The sequence below is a fragment of the Mustela nigripes genome, chromosome 15 (assembly GCF_022355385.1).
Source record: "Mustela nigripes isolate SB6536 chromosome 15, MUSNIG.SB6536, whole genome shotgun sequence".
NCBI classification, from domain to species: Eukaryota; Metazoa; Chordata; class Mammalia; order Carnivora; family Mustelidae; genus Mustela; species Mustela nigripes.
This window is the reverse complement of record NC_081571.1, coordinates 30,272,344-30,293,304: the sequence shown is the minus strand read 5'-3', so window position 1 is coordinate 30,293,304 and position 20,961 is coordinate 30,272,344. Positions and strand designations below refer to the sequence as shown.

General features: G+C 42.7%; 1 protein-coding gene across 6 annotated transcripts in view; it reads right to left on the bottom strand.

Annotated features, from left to right (window-relative positions):
* Positions 1 to 20,961, bottom strand: part of ENOX1 (ecto-NOX disulfide-thiol exchanger 1) — a 561,141-nt gene that overhangs the window by 166,657 nt on the left and 373,523 nt on the right. Inside the window, exon 1 of one of the 6 annotated variants that reach the window (XM_059377625.1) lies at positions 264 to 661. The exons of the other annotated variants lie outside the window; for them this stretch is intronic. The gene's annotated coding sequence lies outside the window, so the exon portion shown is untranslated. Of the gene's footprint in view, positions 1 to 263; positions 662 to 20,961 lie in introns of those variants that run through there. 6 annotated transcript variants of the gene reach the window in all.

Genomic DNA, 20,961 nt, shown 5'->3' with positions numbered 1-20,961 from the left:
GGGATCCATCTCTGAAGAGCATGTCTGTTCACAGAAAGCAGACACTATCACTGGTGCTGTGGTGATGCTCAGGAAGACACACAGGAGCACGGATACCACCAGAAGCCACGGTGACCCTCTGCAACTCCTCGGCAATGAACTCCCTTTTCTTTTCCTACTGTCCTATCTATTCTCCTTCCTCTTCCTAGATCATTCCCATTCCACCCTCGTGGCTCTCAGGGACAGCCTCCGCCTCAGCCCAGGCGTGGTCTCACTCTGCTTACCTGTGCTGAAATGTAGGCGACACCCAGAGGCAGATGAAGTGACAGGGACACCCTCTGTTTATGAAGACACTCCAGAGCATACAAAGCACCGGCAAACACTCTTCCGTTCGGGGAAAAGGCTTGTGATAGCTTTCCTCTATACCCTGGATATTTCTGCTCTTCCTCTGGGTCAAACAGAATAAGCAGGGTGCTCCTGATCTCTAACCCCAAGAGGACTGCCGTCCCATTTCTTAGGAAATCTAACTTGAGAGCGCACCAGCATGACTTCAATAAAATGAGGTTGGGTTTTTTTTTTTTCTTTTTCCAATTTTGGTTTTGTTAAAAAACAAACAAACCAGCAAAAACCACATAAATATAAATGCCAAATAAGCATTCTCGTTCAAAGGCGCCACCTTGACATTCTTGGTATTTCCTCTGTAATTATGGTTCTCAGTTTCTTCGTCTGTAACATGGGACTGTTAGGCTGAATAATCTCCTGGGGCACTAGTGTTCCAGAATCTGTACTGACATTCCTCAAAACAAGTGAGACAGGAAAGATATAAAAGCTGAGAAGTGACAGAGAAGATTCACCCTTGGAATTTACAATGCTCCTCAAGTTTCAAGAAATTGAGGCATAAAGCAGTTGCATGGAATCCCCAGCATCCCAAAGTGGACACATGGGCAGAGTCTGCTTGGCGCCCTGGGTCTTAGTCTCGGTCTCCGTCTCTGGCTCCTTATGTAAACAAGACTCTTTTGACTACCTTAACGTCTCCACGTAGAATGATTCGACTTGATGATTCACCTGATACATGTCACTACTAAAAATTTACTCTGATCCAGCTGTCAGATCTAAAGGGGGAAGTTCCAGAACAGAAGGGCTTTCAGTGTCAGCATCACTGAAACAACAGAGTGGCTTTCAAGGTGAATATATTAGAAATTGAAATATTGGCAGGCTCATGCCTTTATTTAATCTCATTCCGTGCACAGGATTCGTCTGTTCCTTTCCTGGCCTGGCCCTCACTGTTGTTTGCCAACACAGGGTGATTTAAGGCTGAAACCGCTCAGGACAGCGAACCCTGTGAATTACAATAACCAGATGTTGCCCACAAATGAGATGAGAAGCCCAGCGCTTGCATCCTCTGTTAGTTGTAACAGACTTCTGTTTCCTTTCGGAAGGCCAAATAAATAAACACATCTTTAGAAATGGGGACAAAAGACACTCCTCTTGAGCGAAATATTTTAATATAGAGCAAGAGTTACTTTGCTTTTTACAAAAACATCAATATGAAGAGACTCTGAGGTTTAATGAAATCTGCATGGTGAGTGCAGTAGCTTGAAAAGAGCTTAGAAAGGAATTAACACTTAAATTATGTTGGACCTCAAAGGATCTGAGATTCAGTATTTGAGAGGAGGAAGTAGGAAAGCATTAGACTTTTTTTTTTTTTTTTTAATAAGAACCCATTACTTTTTAACAATATATGAACAGATGGAAATTGTTTTCTCAAATAGCACAGGAACCTATTATGTACTAACTCATTAAAGCAAATGCACACTTTTTGGGAGTCTGAGAAAGACCCAGGCACAGGAAGACAAAGGTGAGGAGAGAATGCAAGCTCCAAGAGTCAGTTCCTTGTGTTGCTTAGAAAAGCTGCCCCTGTGAACTTCAGAGATAATGAGTTACAATTCCGCTCAGGAAAAGGAGGAAGAAGGCTTAAATTGCAGCAAGAAAGAATCCAATTAAGTATAGAGTAGAACTTTCTTTCAGAAATTGTACTTAAATAAGAGCAAGGGTTATTTATTTCCAAGACCGGAGCCCTGTCCAGATTTCCCCTTGTGTTGCAGACAGCGAGCACACAGGAGCCAAGGCCGAGGCTCAGAAAGCATTTCTTTCTCATTGTCTTTTCCCACCTGGACAAGACAAAACCAGAAAAAAAAAAAAAAAATCCTGCTTCCTGATTCATCCAGTGCTTCTTCAATTAGACGAGCAGGTGGCAGAGGGCAGGTTCGGGTTTGGATTCAGGGTGTTAAGAGGCATGGCAGTATCCTTCTTTCGATCATTCATGTGGCAGTTCCTGGGCACGTACTATTGCTGAGATATGGGGTCAGGAATTGCAACATGGTCCTTGCTTGGGGAAATCTCCGGGTTTAAGGAGAATGTGAAGGATGGGCACCAAACTTAGCAGAAGACTTGAGAAGAGTAAACCGAGACTCACGGAGTAGCCCAGGAAGAGATGGGCCGGGGACAGCCTGGTAAGCTTGGGGGACTCCAACCTGCTATCCATGCTACAGCCATAGTGAGCGAGCGACACTGTGACCTCTGTGACCTGTGTCCTGAGGGGCTGCAGGAGTCAGAGTAGAGGAGAAGGGATCTTAGCACTCGAGCTAGTGGTTTTATTCTCACTGGGACAGCAGCCAGCCAAGATCAGATGTGCACTCTGCTGGGCAGAGGCCCCTGCCTGCTGTGCTGTACCCCACCCCTCCTTCTCCATTGGTCCACTGCCCCGAGCAGCGGCTAGCCCCCTTTCTGCCCTTTCCAACATCAATGCCTCTCTGAAGTCTAATTATTGGCAATGAGAACTTGATCCTACTTGGAAGAAAGGCAAGAGAGGCCTGTCTTGGTCAAGTCTGGGCCTAATTAGGGTAGGTGTGGGTATGGATGCTGGGCTGAGGTTAGGGGGACAGAGGTACACTGTCAGCTCCAGGAACAAGTGTGGCCCAGCAGGCAGGGTACCGCGTTACAAGAGAATAATAAGAGAAATGAGGCAGCAATCAGGCCAAAGGTTAGCAGTGGCTCTAGACCTGGGCAGAGATCAATAGCAGCAGACAAAACACAAACACAGGCAGGCCAGCTTCAAAAGGGAACTCTGTTGGCAGGTCATCGGTCCTGAACCACCCTGATCCAGGTTCTGACTCAGTCCGGGGCCCCCTTCCTTGTACCTGAGGCCCAGGCGGGACCTTAAGTCCAGAGAGATGCGAGGCTTGGGGGTGCCAGGGCAGAGCAACAGGTTTGAGGGGCTTTGAGAAACATGTAGAAGCTCCTCTCCTTTCTCCAGAGGACTTAATGCCTCAGGATATGATCCATTATCATTGGACAGAGAAGCTACGTGGTGATAGGTGGGCTCATTCTGTGCATTGCAACTGACAACCCTCGTCTTCTGTAATGTCGGTTAAATTCACAGACTATTAAAGCAAATGCTTTTTTCTCATCCCATGTCCTCCTTTTCTCTAATATTCTCAAAAATCGTTTCACGATCAGAAAATCAAAAAAGGAAAGCAGATTCTGAAAAAGGTGAACTCGAACTGAAAGGATCTGGGCAACAGCTGAGGGAACCCAAGGCTGACTGGTCCCTCAACCTCTTCGGACTTCCGTGTCTTCTTCAGGTAAATGTGAGCATGAACCCAGATATACTACGTCCACAGAATGGGAGCCTCAGAGAGCACTGTCTGTTTGAAGGCAGCGTATCAATGTGTTAGGAGCCCAAATCTGCAATCAAATGTACCTGGGACCATGTCCTGGATCTCCCACACACTGGCTGTGTGACCTCAGGACCTTGAATCTTCCTAAGCCTGATTTATAGTATCTGCAAAATGCAGATCATCATATTTAAATTGTAATACGCTTGTGAGGATTAAATGGGATTTTAAAAAATCTGAAGTGTTCAACATGTTTGGCACATGGTGAATATGCAAAAACTGGTAGCATTTATGTGCAATGTGAATATGTATTTCATGTATAATAATATTTATGTAACCTTATATAAATATGCTATTCATATTGTAGACACAGAAAGGAGAACGATGACGATGACAAAGTATTTCTTTTGACAAACATTCGAGTGCCTACTAGGTGTTGGATGTTCCGCAAGGTACTTTTCCTGTAAAGATGTTATATGAGTCGCTCCTGCAATGAAGGGACAGTCTGATGAAAACACTCCTGTGCAGAAAATGACAATACAGTATGAGAACGGTTGTGAGACATTTAAATGGGAGATGCTAAGCACAGAGAAGGGGAGCATGAAAGCAGTCTGGGATACAGGTGTGATAGTTTCTGTCGTATCTCTCTGAACAGAGAGGCTGAAGTCATGACCCCCCTGTACCTGTGATGTAACTTTATTGAGAAAGAGGGCACTGCAGATGTAACCAAGGGAAGACAATGTTACAGTCGATGAGGGTGGGCTCTGTCTGATAGGACTGGTGTCCTCATAAGCAGGGAAGAGACACAGGTGTGCGGAGAGACCACCACGTGACAACGGAAGCAGATTCAGTTATGTAGCTGCAAGTCAAGAATATCAAGAATTGCTAACAAAAACCAGAAATGGAGGGAAAGACATATAACACATTCTTCCCTGGCTCCTTCCCAGAGGGAAGACGGCCCTGCCAACACCTTGCTTTCTGACTGCTTGTCTCCAGAACTGAGAAGATAACATTTCTGTTTGAAGCTGTTGCAGGGTTTGTGGTACTATGTTAAGGCAATTCCAGAAACTAATCACAGGGGGAAAGGGTCACGATAGGAATGCTGGAGGGGGTGACAGCATTTATGAGATGAGACTCATCTCATCCTTTATGAGATGAGACTCAAAGTGTGTGTGAGTGTGTAGAAAAGATGTTCTTGGGGCGCTTGGATGGCATAGTTGCTTAAGCATCTGACTCTTAGTTTTGGCTCAGATAATGATCTCAGGGTCATGGGATTGAACCCTGTGTCCGGCTCTGTGCTCAGCATAGATGCTTGAGATTCTCTCTCTCCCTCTGCCCCTCTCCCGCTTGTGCGTCTCTCTCAAATAAATAAATAAATCTTTAAAAAAGTTATTCTCAAAATATACTCATTAGGATCATAAATACAAAAGATATTTCTAAATGTTCTCCTAGAAGAAATGTTCAAAACCAATTCCCTGGAGGCGGGATCGCTCTTACATTTTCCCCTTGTGAAAAAATCCAACCTTGAAGATGGGTACATATTTAACAAGAACAAATCAACCCTAAAGATGATAAGTTAACATTATAGTATACATTATGAGGTAAGTGAATGCCTACAAGCAGAATCAAGGAAAGTTAACATTGATGATGCTTTTGTGATCTTTCCAAAGAGATCCAAAGGTGGTGAGGTATGTTTTCTATTTGAATGCAAGATATACACCCAAGGTGAGCTCCTGGAGCCTGGCTGTGCTCACGCTGTAAACAAAGACCTCATTCCATAAATAAAACCCTCTGTCTCCTCTGACTGGGGATATAATGCTGGCAGGACGGAGGAATGCAGCCATCAACAGCTATTTTAAGTGCTGTTGACATGAGTGGGGAGATTTGTGTCCATGTTTGAAACTATGACACGGCACCCAGTGAAGAGAATTTCCACACTTCTCACCAAAATTGCTGCAGGGAGCAATGACTGTGGAAAGAAGTCTGTCAGATCTTTCCAGCCACCTGTGCATGGAGCATGGGCTTGAAAACCAAATATAATTGGAGTGAGCAAGAAGTAAAAGCCCATCAGAGGTCCTGTGAAATTCCCTTGCACCGCGGGCTGGGCGATTTGAATTTGACGCCAACGCTCAGTACAGAGGCCTGAACTGTCACACTCAAAGTAAGCCGCTCTGTTTTCTGATCCTGTGGAAACACACACTCTTCAGACACCATGGGCCTCACAGCTGAGGCATAAGGACCACGCTGGCACAAGCCAGGCAGGTGTGGAGGTGCTCACTTTGACAAGGAAGCAAAGGATGCCAGGCCTCACTACAGACTGTGAAGTTTCAAAGCGGAAAGAGACTTTGAGTATTTCCTAGTCTGACCTTCTTGATTGAGTGATGAGAAAATGGAGGCTTCGCGAGGTTAAGTGACTTGCCCAAAGTGACACAGCTGGTTAAGAGTAGAGCTGAAATTAGGATGAGGGGTCCTGCTTGCTTCACCATTGCACGTTTGAGTTCCCCCACAACCCCCAGCCTGCCTTCCCTAAGACACATCTAATGACAGATTATTTGCTACTTCCCAAGACAGTCCATTCCCTTTTCTAACAGTTTCACAGTGAGAGATTTACCTCTCTTACATTGCCTCAGGACCTGATATCCTGGACTAAACCCATTGTCCCGATTCTGCTCTCCTGGGCTATTGTCAGAAGTCTGCTACTCTGTCCTAGCGCTGCTGGTCAGTTCCACGGAGAAGGCTCCGGGAGCACTTGCGTCTTCTCCAGCTTGGCCTCAGTGACCCTGCTTCCCTCAGCCCTTCCACAAGTGACTTCCTCTAAAACCCACCTTTTCTGCAGTCTAGGAGAAACTCCAGAAATAGGCCCTATAGAATCTGACCTATGGGATTAGCAGTGCTTTTGACCTTTCTTGATTCTGGGCTCTATCCCTTGTGGCTGACCTGGTACATTATGATTAAAAAACAGTGGCCACACTCTAATGCTTGCTTTGGGCCAAGCCTGCACTGAAAGTGTCACATCAGCTCATGCGAGAATCTTTCTGGCAGTCCCATCGTGGAGTTGACACGTGTCAAATGACCTCCTTCAACTAAAACATGTATGTCGTGTCTCTGCAGGGTGCTGTCATACAACTTTGTGGTTGAAGTTTTAAAACTAAATAAAAGGGTTTGTGTTCTCCATTGGGTTTTCCAAAATTTTTTTCTTAGGATCTCCTCCTGTCTTGAGTTTTCCCCATCTGGCCCTCAATGTCTATACAATGGCAAGACAACTCTTTCTTAAAGTTCCTACCCCTTCTGATTTCTCCTTGCAGATCAGACTCAGCCACAGAAGAAACGAAGACCCTCTTAGACAAATCTATATAGACTCTTTCCCCCGAACATTTACTTCTCCTAAACTCTTGTTGCTTTCTTGTTCTGAGGGATGGGGCCAAATTCTCACACCGGGGAGGGAGGGGGTCACTCTGAATTCCTTGGGTTGGAAGCTCATGCTGAGTAATTTGCTCTGCTCTGTGGCCAGCTGGTACCCTCATGCTCGTGCCTCTGTGTGTCTGAATGCCCTCCACAGCAAACCGCTGAGTGCCCAGGTCATATGCCCTACACCCAGACAGAGTAACTTGAGGGCTTGCCTATTTTCTTTTAATGGCATTTCCCCTTTCTCAGTTCCTAGTTTAAAACCTCCATAGGCAACCTCATCTAGTCACATGCCAAAACCTTTCAGACAGACCTACCTTTGAAAAACCTCTCTACATCATTGCATTGGTACCCACTGCTATGTGGGTTCTTATTAGCTCTCATCTGGAGGATTCCAAAAGCCGCTTTGTATTCCAAAGAGGCCGTGGCTTCTTTATCTGCTTCTTTATCTCCTCCCACCACCCCGCACATCCCCACCCCGGTGCCCTTCTCACACCCCTGAACCTGGGGATCAACCAGCTGTGCCCATGGGAGACCCACAAGAATAGGCCCTAATTGGGGCCTCTAAATTACTTCTTTCAAACTTCTTTTCACATCCCCATCTCATTAGCCGATGATTAATTTTCTCTCTGTACCGTGTTATGTGACTTTGTCTAGCAGGACTGTTGCATAATGATAGAACAAAGAGGACTGAATAGGCTGTTGGTGTTCTCTGCTTTGAACCTACTGACAGCCTTACGGCACAGGGGGCAGAACACAGCAGCGAAACACGGCAGAATCGTGGAAATTGGTTTTGAGTATTCAGTTAAACATATAAGAAGCACCTGTAATTCTTAGGTATCTATCCATTTATCTTTCCAAGGATGGGGACCCTATGAATATATATGAAAGTCCAACTGATTTATGTCAACACGTTTCTTTCTGGCATTCAATGCCTCCTCGCTCTGCAGAGCTGTTCTCTGAAGTCAGGAGAATAGCCTGGCGTCATATTGATGGAAAGCCCACTGTGGTCAGTGGCCGTGACAACAGAGGTGGGATTCATAGCGTGTAAATTTCTACACAGAGATCTTCCCTTCGAAACCTGCATCTTCCCAAGATAATAATGCAAGGGCTAACCTTTTGATTTTATTTATCTGCCTTAGTTTTAGTTTACAAAGGCATTGGGGAGATAGGGAACATCTCATAAATTTAAACAAGAACAAAGGAAAAACTTATTCAATATTTAGCTTCAAAGAAAACATTCACATCACATTATTTTAAACAATTTATGTAAGTTTCAATTTAAACTTACTGCTTGAAGGGGCTGAAGCAACACAGAGTTGGTCTCTTTAAATAAGATCAGCATATAGCCCTGGGCTGGGGGAGAAAATAGAGCCTCTTTTAAAAGCAAACACTTCATGAGCGCTCCTAAAGGAAACTTCGGGTCGTGTGTTGTTTTAAAATCACAGACTGATCCAATATTAATTTAATTTTTCTACTTGACTGTGTGGACAAGGACAACCGGCTGGGAAGAAACAAGAGTTGAAGATGGAAAGAAAAGAGACATCCAGGGGCGCCTGGGTGGCTCAGTGGGTTAAGCTGCTGCCTTCGGCTCAGGTCATGATCTCAGGGTCTTGAGATCGAGTCCCGCATCGGGCTCTCTGCTCAGCAGGGAGCCTGCTTCCTCCTCTCTCTCTCTCTGCCTGCCTCTCTGCCTACTTGTGATCTCTCTCTGTCAATATATAAATAAAATCTTTAAAAAAAAAAAAAAAGAGAGAGAGAGAGAGAGACATCCAAGGGAGAGGCAGCAAGAGGGAGAGGGGACACTTGAGTCCTGGGCTCAAGGATAGGCTTTCTCTGCTGCTCAGTGTCCCAACCTCCTTAGGCCTTGGGTCTGAATCTGCTGAAAGAGTTTTAAAAACATATTTATGTTGATAGACTTGTTGTGAGGATTAAGTGAGCTAAAGCATATAAAGGGCTTAAAAGAGTGCCTGGTGGAGGAAGCACTCAGTGCATATTAACTGTTGTTTGAACCAGGAAGATTATATTTGTGTGCACACCTGTATGTGTGCGCTACTCAGTGTACATGGTTCCACGTCACCTTGGTGTCCTTCCTCTTTTTAAAAAAAAGGCGTATCTCAATTTTCTGTTGACTTCTAAATTAAAGTTTTCTTACCTATTCTGACTTCAAGAAGTAATTCTTTGGGGGAAAATCAGGAAGGTCTTCTAGGAAAATAACTAACGAGGCAGGGCCATATAGTTTTGCCACAGGAGGAATTTCTCCAACAGAGAAATGTATTAGGAGGCGGGCGGGGGTGGGGGGGAGAAACCAAGCAAAAAACCCCTGTCTATCCCAAAGGGCCCAAGATGTTTCCCAGTGCCTGGAAATGAGAATTACAAAGTTCAGAGCTGTTTGCTATTTCCTCCCTGCTTTTTCTGCCAAGAAGATTAGGTTTTATACCTAAATTCACTAGGTGGGCTCACTCAAGGTTGGCTATCCACTTTCCCTGTAAACTTAGTTTTTCCACTGCAATCCTATTGTATTAATTTCAGTGAATAGGTCTATGTTATTAAGCTTCTTTACACACACGCAAACCTTTCTAATAAATTAAAGTCGAGCAGCACCAGATTTTAAAAATACTTTCTTACATCTGAGACCCTGGCCAGATTTAGTTATTTATATGTTGATATGCATTTTAATTTAGAAAGCATCAAGGCCACGTCCCCCTCTCCGATAGCCTGTCATTTCTGGCAAACACCCTAAGTAATGCCAGTAGATAATTTTTCAGAGAAGTAAATGAAGGTGGAATGGTTCAAGTATCAAATTCAGCCTCTTGAGTTGAGTGCAGCCAATGTGGAGAAGCGTTTCTTGGCAGTTTGGTGCAGTAGTGTGTCTTCCCCTACAGGGCTGACCCCTGGACATGAAAAACTCAAGAGAAAAACATGCCCCAAACAGTGGGTTATTTCTCGCATGAAAAACAGACGCCAAACAGCAGTATGTTTTTGTTTTTGTTTTTGTTTTTTTTCCTGGAGAGTGCAAGGTTCAAAACAGAAACTATTACCTAGATTTTCATTTAAAATTCATCTATTTCCATCCATTTGTCAATTCAAAGAAGGTTTTTGTTCCTCGTTCAGGGATCTACATCTCCTTGTCCCCAGAGGTATCCAGTTTTGAACTGTTACCTTTATGCAACGTTAGATTTTCAAAATCCCTTTTCAATCTTTCAATAAGCTAGTTTTCATCACATCTCTCCAAGGCCCCTTTACCCCCACCCCACTGGCTTTGCACATGAAGGAGGGAATGGAGGTTGGGGAGACAAGAGACGTCTCTCGGCAGCATCCTTGGATCTGAAGGAGAAGCAAACCGTGGTCCCCCTTGTCCTGGCTGTGATGAGAGCCCACCTGCCTGTGCTTTGCAGGCCCGCACGGCACACAGAGAAAGAGCCGGGATGTACCCTATCTGGGCCTTCATCCCATCCCCACAAGGTTCCTCATCTCCCACGTAAGGCTAAAACCTTCCACGCTCACTTTGCATTGTTATTACGGATGCCCAATTATGTGATGGGTGTTTATAGGCCAGCAGTTTACAAACAAGGAAATCAGTCAATACACAAATGTAAATTATAGGTATGATTTTTCCTACTGGGAAGGTCTCCAAGGCTCCCCAATGGCACTAAGTGCTAATTTCGTGCAGAAAGAGAATTCAGTAGATTATTCTGCATATTTCTGTGCTTTGGAGTATACACAAACCTGGCAGGAGGGAGGAGAAGGAAGAGAGGGAGGAGAAGAGTAAGCAAGAATGGGTGTAAGCAAGAATGTGTGTGTGTGTGTGTGTGTGTGTGTGCACGCATGCGCACGCGTGTGTGCGGTGTACCCTTGTTCTTCTCATGGAACCCACATTTGCCGTAGAACTACGCGTTCTCCATGTCAGGATCATCTACTAAGTTTTATAGCTGAAAAGACTAAGGAGCTGAGTGGCATACTGCCCTAGGTCCCTCTGATATTTGCTCATTCCCCACTACTAATCATCTACAAGTTTCCTAAGCCATGTGCTAGATGCAGGAGATATGGGGCCAAGTCAGGGTCTCTGGCCTAAGGTGCACAGTGCACACACTGACACAGACATGTGGGCACGTAGCTGCATTGGAGAGTGGCAGCAAAATTCGGGAGGCATACTCAGCACCTGTGCCATCAGTCCGAAAAGAGTCTGCCACACTCGGAATTACAAGTGGCCCTCCTCATTGAAATGATCTCTCCAGCTTAGCCACTGGGTCCTCAGATCCAAGCACAGAGCACTTTGTAAATACGCAGCCAAGTCAGAGACCAGCGGCCCCTCAGGACTCAGGCCACACTTTCAAGAGAAGTCATTTTTACTGCATTTATCAAATGACGTTTTGAGGGCAGAGGCCTGTCGGGTATTTTATTTCTCTTCCTTTGGCTATATCATTATATATTTTTCTGCTCTTCTTAATACCGAGGGCATTCTGGATCACCAGGCTTTCTTTAGGCTGTGTTTACTTCAAAAGTGCCTGTGGTGTGGAGGTTACAAGGTATGGATTTGTCAGGGACTGAGTCTAAGGCCTAACTTAGAGCTGCCTGTCACTGAATGGGGGACTTCCATTTGCCAGAAACACCAGAATGGAAATGTTAGCTTGGGCATTCACACCCTTAGTCAATTATTGTTACTATTATTTTTTTACTATAACGAGGACAGATCATTACATTTTCTTCTCAAATAAATTTGGAAAGTCAGTCAAGAGAATTTGAAAACCTTATCACAAATAGTTAACTTTCTTCTGTCACAGAACGATGGGACAGAGGCATGAGAGATGTGAATAATTTCAAGCATAAAGTGTTTGTTGAACAAACAGAGCCAAGTTTAAATAAAATAAAATCAAATAAACTGGCAGGATATATCAAGTGTATATCAGGAGGATTTATCCTAGGGCCTTTTCTGCTCAATATCTTTATTCTGTGTTTTGGACAAAGAACTTTATGACATGTTCATCAAATGCTGTCTGTCACCACCAGGCACGTGTGCTCAGGTGTGCTGCAGGGGCTGGGGACACAAAAATTGAAGGCAAACGTTTGAGCTTTGTGTTTCCAGAGACACAGAAACCTTCAGAGACAACGAAAGTGACAAACAAAAAAAAAATATCCTCATTTGTTGAAAAATACCCTAAAATGAAAGGGAAGGGCAGATAGTATGTGTTGAGCTCATGCCCAACATGTTCACAGCAGATTATGAAGAGAAAGTCCTACGTGTAGGAGGCGAATCCTAATCCTTGAGGAGAAGGTCAGAGAAACCCAGTCCTACAGAGTGTCCTTCACAGTGCCCCCCTTTGCCACCATTTGTCAAGGGACTATGGCAGGACAGCTCTGATTTGTCATTCCCTTAAGGAGCAGAGAGGTATGAGCTGGGAGGAGGCATGTCAGACTCCTGCTACGCATTTCTGAATTCAGGTGCCTGTCGCCCTGCCTTACCCCTCTCCACACCTGGCTGGGGCTGGCGTGCCTTGCATGGGCCTCTCCTGTGGTGGTAGGTACCAGCTCCCAGGGACCTGCTTCACACCAGCCTGACCAGGAGGCTTGTTTCACTGTCGTGATCACTACACCTAATCACCCTTCCCTGGTGCCTCGCAGTGGAGTCTTTGGCTCCCCCTTCCCCACAGGCGGGGCTCAGGGGGATGGTTCTTTCTTTCTCCCAGGTGGGTTGCCCTATGAGTAAAACTCTGCTGTTGGCAGAGCACTGAGGAATCCAAATGGATCATGGAGGAAGGTCTGGGAAGGGGAAGGGTTCTCATTACAACTGCGTATTCTAGGTGTCGGGCAGGGTGCCAGGAACCTTCACATACATCCCCCCACTTTATCTCTACCACAGTGCTGGGAAAACGAAGGAATGGAGGAAATTTAAGTCCAGGGGTCAGCTAGAAATGTCAGAGTACAAACTCAAACCCAGGTGGTTACAGCAAGGTCTTTCTGTCTCACCAGGACTGTGTGACAAACCCCTGAGCTGGATGGATTCTGGGTCTCACCACTACACAGGACTGACCTTCAGCTGGTAAACACGGGTGTGGACACATGTCTGGTTAATGCCAACATCTATCTGTTCTGTTTGGTCAGTGCCCAAACTGCAACTTGTTAAATATTTGGGCATCACTGTTGCCCTTATCAAAATGAAATATGCGACAAATAACAAATGTTTGACTTCTACTTCTGGCAAGGAAAAGAGTAACAGACACAGGATATACTCCCCCAATTGAACCAGCCAAAAACCCAGACAAAATATATGAAATATAGTTTTCAGATATTGGATCTCGGGCAATACCACACAATGATTCCTGAGGGAAGAGAAACAAACAAGGTGAGCCATAGGATTGCCCAGCCTGGAGAGATCATTGCCAAAAGAGAGTTTCCAGGCTATCGCCCAGGGAAGAGAAACCCTGGAGGGGCCTGGCAGTCTTCCTGATTAACGTTATAGTTGGTAGTTTGAGAAGGTTAAGGTCACTAGAATTTGCAGGGCAGAGCACTTGAGAGAACCGCACATACACATTCATGTGTACACGTGTGCTCACACATGTCCACGCACACACACATGTCCACGACTCAGAGATGTAAGGCAGGAACATCTTGACTCTTCAGCTGAGAACTAATCAGTGTATGCATGTGAGGAACCTGTGCAAGGCTAGGAGAAGAATGACCCATAGGGATTATAGGAATACTTCAGATAGATCACAAAAGCTAAGAAGAGCTCATGTCCCCTTCAGCTGGAGTAGAAAAGTCACATAATTCATGAGGTATTGTGTAAAACACTCAGAATGGTACAGCCTCTGTAGTAGGACAAAATTAGTCCTCAACGCTGCTCTGGTTTCTTATAACAAAACTCAAAAGCAAGCCTCAGAATGTTCAAACTCTTTCCAATAAACTTAAATTCATCCCATAATAAGCCTCAAGGATTTTTTTTTAAGATTTTATTTATTTATTTGACAGACAGAGATTACAAGTAGATAGAGAGGCAGGCAGAGAGAGAGGAAGGGAAGCAAGCTTCCTGTTGAGCAGAGAGCCCGATGAGGGGCTCGATCCCAGGACCCTGGGATCATGACCCGAGCTGAAGGCAGAGGCTTTAATGCACTGAGCCACCTAGGCACCCCAAGCCTCAAGGATTTTATTTTAGGAATGCAAAAATACCCAGCACCTAACAAGGTGAAATTCACATATCTGGCAGCCACTGAAAAATGACCAGATCTGAAAGGCTAATGCCTACACCTGTGACTATGTTATTACTTGGCAAAGGGGGATTAAGGCTGAAGAGAGCATTAAGGCGGTTAATCAGCTGATCGTGAAATAAAGATAAAGAGAATCCCTTACCAAGAATCCTAATACAATCACAAGAGTCCTTAACAGGGGAGGAGGGAGGCAAGAGAGAAAGAGTGATTTAATGTGAGAGCCATTCCTGGCTTCGAAGATGGAGGGGACCACAAGCCACAGGATGCAGGAAGCCTCTAGAGGTTAGAAAAGGCTGGGGCCCCTGGATGGCTCAGCTGGTTAAGTGTCTGACTCTTGGTTTTGGCTCAGGTCATGATCTCATGAGTCATGAGATAGAGCCCATACCCTGGGATCCTCACTCCGCGGGGAGCCTGCTTAAAGATTCTCTCTCTCCCTCGCAGCACTCCCCACCAATCACTCTCTCTCAAAAATCAATCAATCAGTCTTAAAAAAAAGAAGTTAGAAAAGGCCAGGAAGTAAACAGGAATACAGAGCATGGAGACTCCAGAAAGGAATAAGACCCTGATGACATCTTGACTGAGACCAGTGAAGTTTTCTAACCTACAGTGCTGTAAGATAATAAAGTTGTTTTTAAGTCACCATGTTTGTTGTTACTAGTTACAGCAGCAGTAAAACAAACAAACAAACAAACGCACCGTGTATACAATGAAGCAGGAAAAAGTGATCCATAATAAGGAAAAAATAAATAAATCCATAGAAACAAAATGAAACATAACAAAACAAAAACATAAATGACACAGATGACAGAACTAGTAGACAAAGAGAGTGAGATAGTCATAACTGTGTTCCATATATCCAAGAATATGGAATAAAGACTGAACATGTTAAAGAGATACATGGAAGACTGAAACTGCACATCCAAAAATAAGAGCTACACTGTGTGCAATGGAAATAAACTGCATGAAATTAACAGATTAGACATTAAATTAAAAACTTAGTGATCATGTAGACACAGAAATAGAAGCTGTCCAAAATGAAACAGAGAGATAAGAAATAAGAACAACAGCAAAAAAGATCATAAAAAGAGCTAAGAAAACTATCAGCAGTGGCTAAGTTCAGTTCTCTGAAGGAAGGAGATAGGGTCAGAAAAACATTTGAAGAAATGATGGCTAAGTCATCCAAACTTGGTAAAACTATAAACTCACAGATACAAAAAGCTCAAGAATATAAGACACAAGAAACATGAAGAGAAGTATACCAGGACATATCATAGTAAGTTACTTAAAACCAGTGATAAAGACAAGTTCTTAAAAGTATCCAGTGAAAAAAGCTGTATTATATAAAGAGGAAAATGACAAAAAATGAAAGCATTCCTTGTTGAAAACAAGGTAAGCCAAAAGACACCAGAATGACACCTATACAAAAATTGAAATTTAAAAATATGGCAAACTAGAGTTCTATAACCAGTGAAAATGTCCAAATGTGGAAATGACATGAAGAATGTTTCAGACATAACTGAAAAAAAATTGATCACCAGCAGATCCACACTATAAGAAATATTAAAGGCAGCCCTTTAGGCAGAGAAACATGATGTAAAGTACAAATCTTAATCTACACAAAGGAAGGAAGACCAATAGGAATAGTAAGCATGTTGTTCAACATAAAAGACTTTTTGTTATTTATTTAAAAGATACTTCTTTTGAAAAAGCAAAAATACTAACAATGTATTTTGGGTTTATAACATATGTAGAAATAAAATACTTAACAGCAGATAACTTAGGATAAGAAGGGCGAATAAAATTATCCTGTTTGTGGTTCTTATACGACACATAAAGTGGTAAAACCAACAAACAAGATTAAACCAGAATCTTACAATGTAATTCAAAATAAGGCACAAAAATAGAAAAGATGGAATAAAGAACAGAATAGACCAAAAAAAAAAAAATCAGTTAATAAGATTTATTTTAGCTGAATCATATAATCATAGTAAATGTAAGCAATACCTAATTAAAAGGCAGAATTTATTAGATTAGGTTAAAAAAGAGCCAACTATATACTGCCTACAACAGACCCTTTTATAGGTTTTCATTCCAATAGCGTTAACATCCTGCAATTAGTGCTTTATTAGTTTCAGGTGTACAATATAGTAATTCAGCAATTCCAAGGCACCTGGGTGGCTCAGTTGGTTGGGTGACTTGCCTTTGGCTCAAGGCATGATCCTGGAGTCCCAGAACTGAGTCCTGCCTCGGACTCCCTGCTCAGCAAGGAGTCTGCTTCTCCCTCTGACCCTCCTCCCTCTCATGCTCTCTCTCTCTCAAATAAATAAATAAAATCTTAAAAAATTTCAACAGTTCTATATATTACTCAGTGGTCATCAAGAGCCCCATCTCTTATTTCACCCATCCCCCCACTCACCTCCCCTCTGGTAATCATCTGTTTGTTCTCTGTAGTTAAGGGTCTCTTTTTTGGTTCCTCCCTTTCTCTTTTTTTCCTTTGTTCAATTGTTTTGTTTCTTAAATTCCACATATGAGTGAAATCATATGGCATTTGTCTTTCCCTGACTGACTTATTTCACCAAGGGAACGTAACAATCCTAAACATTCAGGAACCGAATAAGACGTCAAAATACATCAAGTAAAAACTGAAGGCACAGGGAGGTAAAATAGACAAATCCACAATAACAGAGATTTCAATAACCCTTTCTCAATAATTGCTAGGACAAGTAAACAAAAAAATCAATAAGGATAGAGAAAACTTAAGTAACACTATCAACCATTTTGGCCTAATACTTGAGAAACAATTCACCCAGCAATAGAAGAAAACCCATTCTTTTCAAGTGTACAAGGTACACTTACCAAGACAGGCCATATTCTGGGCCTGAAGAAAACCTCAATAAAACCACAAAGACACAAATCATTGAAAGTGCAGAGTATATTCTTGGACCATAGTGGAATTACATTAGAAATTAATGACAGAAGGACATCTGGAAAATCACCAAATACCTGGAAACTAAATAACATATTTCTGAATAACTTGTAAGCGAAAGAAGAAATTGAAAGAGGAATAGATAGTATTTTAAACTAGATGAAAATAAAAACAACATACCACAACTCAAGGGATGAGACTAAAGTGGTACTTAGAAGGAAATTTATGGCACTAAATGTCTGTATTTGAAAAGAGTCTCAAATCAATGACTTTGGTTCCCACCTTAAAATATTGGAAAAAAAAGAGCAAATTAAGCCTAATGTGAGCAGAGAAGGAACTAGTAAACACAAGAGCAAGAGTCAATAAAGTAGAAAACAGAAGAATTATAGAGAAATTCAATGAAACCAATCGCCATTATTTGTGAAGATCAGTAAAATTCATAAACCTCCAGTCATTCCCAGGAAGGAGGAGACAGAAGACACAAAATACTGACAGCAGGCATGACAGAGAGTACTAACTACATACAGGTCCCATACCAATTATAGGTATAAAGAAATACTGAGAACACATTTAGCAGTAAATTTGACAATTTAGATGTTAGAAGAGAGTCCCATAAAGACACAAATTACCAAAGACGACTAAAGGAAAAATAAAAATAATCTAAACAGTCCCTATTCAAGAAATAGGATTTGCAGTTAAAATCATTCCCATAAAGAAACTTTAAATCCCAGATGATTTAACTGGGGAATTTCACTCTAGTAGAAATTAAATATTAGAGAAAAAAATAATGGCTATTCTATTATACAAACGCTTCCAGAACACCAGAGAGGAGGGAATGCATCCCAGTTCATTTTATGAGGCCAGCATTACCCTGATACCAAAACCAGACAGAGACATTAGAAGAAAATTATAGACAATATCTGTCATGAACCTCCAAGTAAAATTTTCACAAATTGAATCTAATGATCTACATAAAGGGTAATACATCATGACCAAGCAGGGTTTATCCCAGGAATGCAAGATTGGTTTAACATAAAAAAAATCAATCAATGTAATTTGCCAAACTGGAAGGCTGAGAAAGAAAAAAACACCTGTGATCATCTCCCTAGACACAGATAAAGCTATTTTTAAAAATCCGGTATCCATTCTCTTAGAAAACTAAAATTTGAAGGAAACTTCCTCAACCTAATGAAGATGATGTGTTTAAAACCTAGAGGTATCCTCATACTTAATTGCATTTTCCTTATAAGATTAGGAACAGGTCAAGGATATATCCCTATTGACTGGTACTGTTCAGCTATCTATATGCTTGACAACATGGGTGGATTTTAGAATAATTATACTGACTGAAAGAAACCAGATACTGAGCATATTCCTGGATAATGCCAAATAATTTATAGAGACAGAAGGATCCAGGATTTGCCCTGGGAGTTGAGTAGGCAGGAGGGAGAGATTACAAAAAAAATAAATAAATAAAAACAAGAAAACTGTTAGGTATAATAGATATGCTCACTATTTTGATTGTGATAAGGAGTTCACGAGTGCAGAGATCTGTCAAACCTTATCAAATTATACAGTTTAAATGTGTGCAGCTTATTGTATGTCAATTATACTTTATTGAAGCTAAATACAACAGATTTTTAGGTCACTGTAAGCCTGCTAAGGTGAAGATATCCAAAGTCTTGGTCTCAGCAAGGAAATGCATTATAGGAGGGGATGGCCGTTCTTCCTGAGGTGAACTTAAAAATGTGAGGTGTGCATATGCAAAGTTTTTTAGTCTCCCAACAAGACAGAAACTTTATGGATCCTGATTTAAACAGTCAATTTTATAATCTCAGAAGGCAACAGGAAGCAGACTAGGGATTATACATGAAATGAGCAAAATTTGGCATGAAACATGGCTCCCGACCTCAAGAGGTTGTGAAAACTGTAGATGATTTGGCAGGATGAGATTAATGCTCACTCCTAACTCAATCCGAGAGAGAAAAATTTCCCAGGCTATATCAAATCTTGCAGGGTTTCAGATGTCACTGTACGTCTGAATTTACTCCACAGAAATTCTCCCAACTTGTTCGATTTCAAGACTTCTCCTTGGAGCCATGAGCAGAATGAGAAACACACAGATGGCTCAAGTCCACCATAATCATGATTCAAGGCAAGCAAAGCCTAAGCTGTTTGTATTTCAGATTAAAATAGAATTGAGGAGAGAAACATCATTATCCTGGGTGCTAAAAGGAGTATTAAGAAAAAGCTCGTTTACATTGCTAATATTGCAATATTATTGTTTTAGGTTTATAATCCGTGGGAAACCTATATATCCTTCTCTTGCTTCCATTAGAGTTAGTATTTTAAATAACTTCTACATGTTTAATAAATAACGTCTATTTATTTGCTCAAAGGCGACAGACCCTACGGTACTATCAACAAAGGCTTCCCTCCTGGTCTCCTGCAGCTCGTGTTTACAGGGCTGCAATTACAGAAGAGCGTTCTCGGCAAAACAAGAAATGACACCATTACCATCGACAGGAATTCTCCTGGCGCTGTGGAGACTCTTGACTGAAAGGTACACAAAGCTGCTTTGTTGTGGGCAGAGCTCATGGATTTTGTGTGGCTGTGGCTTTGCTTCTTGCAGACACCGACCTGCTGGTTAACGACATTCAACTCTGGGCATCTTCCTTTTCCTTCTAGCAGGTGTTTTCATGTCTAAGTTAAATGTCCTAGAACGTGAAGACTGCCACTCTTGGGGGACAGCACAGCAACACGCCAGAGGCTGCTGGGCAGGGGAGCCAGGCTGCTGGGGTTCGCGTCCCAGCTGTGCCCCTCAACACCAGGCCATCCCGGGAGGGACTCCTCAGCCTCTCTGTGCCTCGGTGTGCTAACCACAGCACCCTATTTCATAGCTGTAAGATTCTTAGGAAAAGGTCTGGCACAGACACCACAGAAGGAAGCAACAATTATTATTAACACAGATTTGCCGACACGATAGTGGCTGGGGAGAACAGATGACAGTAGCACCTCCAAGCTGCCCGCTCCTGCAAGCATAGGAGGAATAAGAAAGAGAAGTGCTTCTTCCATGGGTGCAGCAAAATCTTCCGGGATAGAGGACTGGGCAAGCCCGGAGTATCAAATAATAACTACCTAATGCCACCCCTCACTGAGTGCTTCTGCATAGAAGCATGTATAAAGGGCATCACATACACTATCTCATTAATTCCAACAACAACCCCATGATGTAGATGACAGAATTCCCACTTTCCAGACCAGAAAACTGAGGTCCAAGAAGTCAAATAACTGGCTTCCATTCACACAGCTGGGGAGAACATTTCTGCACACAGCCATCTGGCCCTTAGCCCATTGATTTTCCACTCTCCCAAGCAGCTTCACTTTTCGATCCAGAAAGTGCTGGTATATTCTGAGCAAAGGCATTCAGGAGGAAAACATGTCTGTCAGGAGGTGGCGTTCCCCACAGTACCCAGGCTTTTTGAAATCATTAAAAGGACCATAGTCTTAAGTACTACTGGGAGAAACATAGTTTCCTTGTCATACCTGAACAGGGAGATAACAAACATTATCACTGGGTCATCTCTGCATGTCAGCAGAATCTACTTGAAATGATAATCAAGTTTCTACTGGTTTTTCCTTGGTTCCTACCTGGTACTATAATTCAAATGAGGCTGTTCAGTGCTCCCTTCCTCAGAAAAGGGTATTATGCAGAAAGTGTAGAGAAAAGAAATGTGTGGCTTGTTAGCACTAAGACATTACAGAGGTT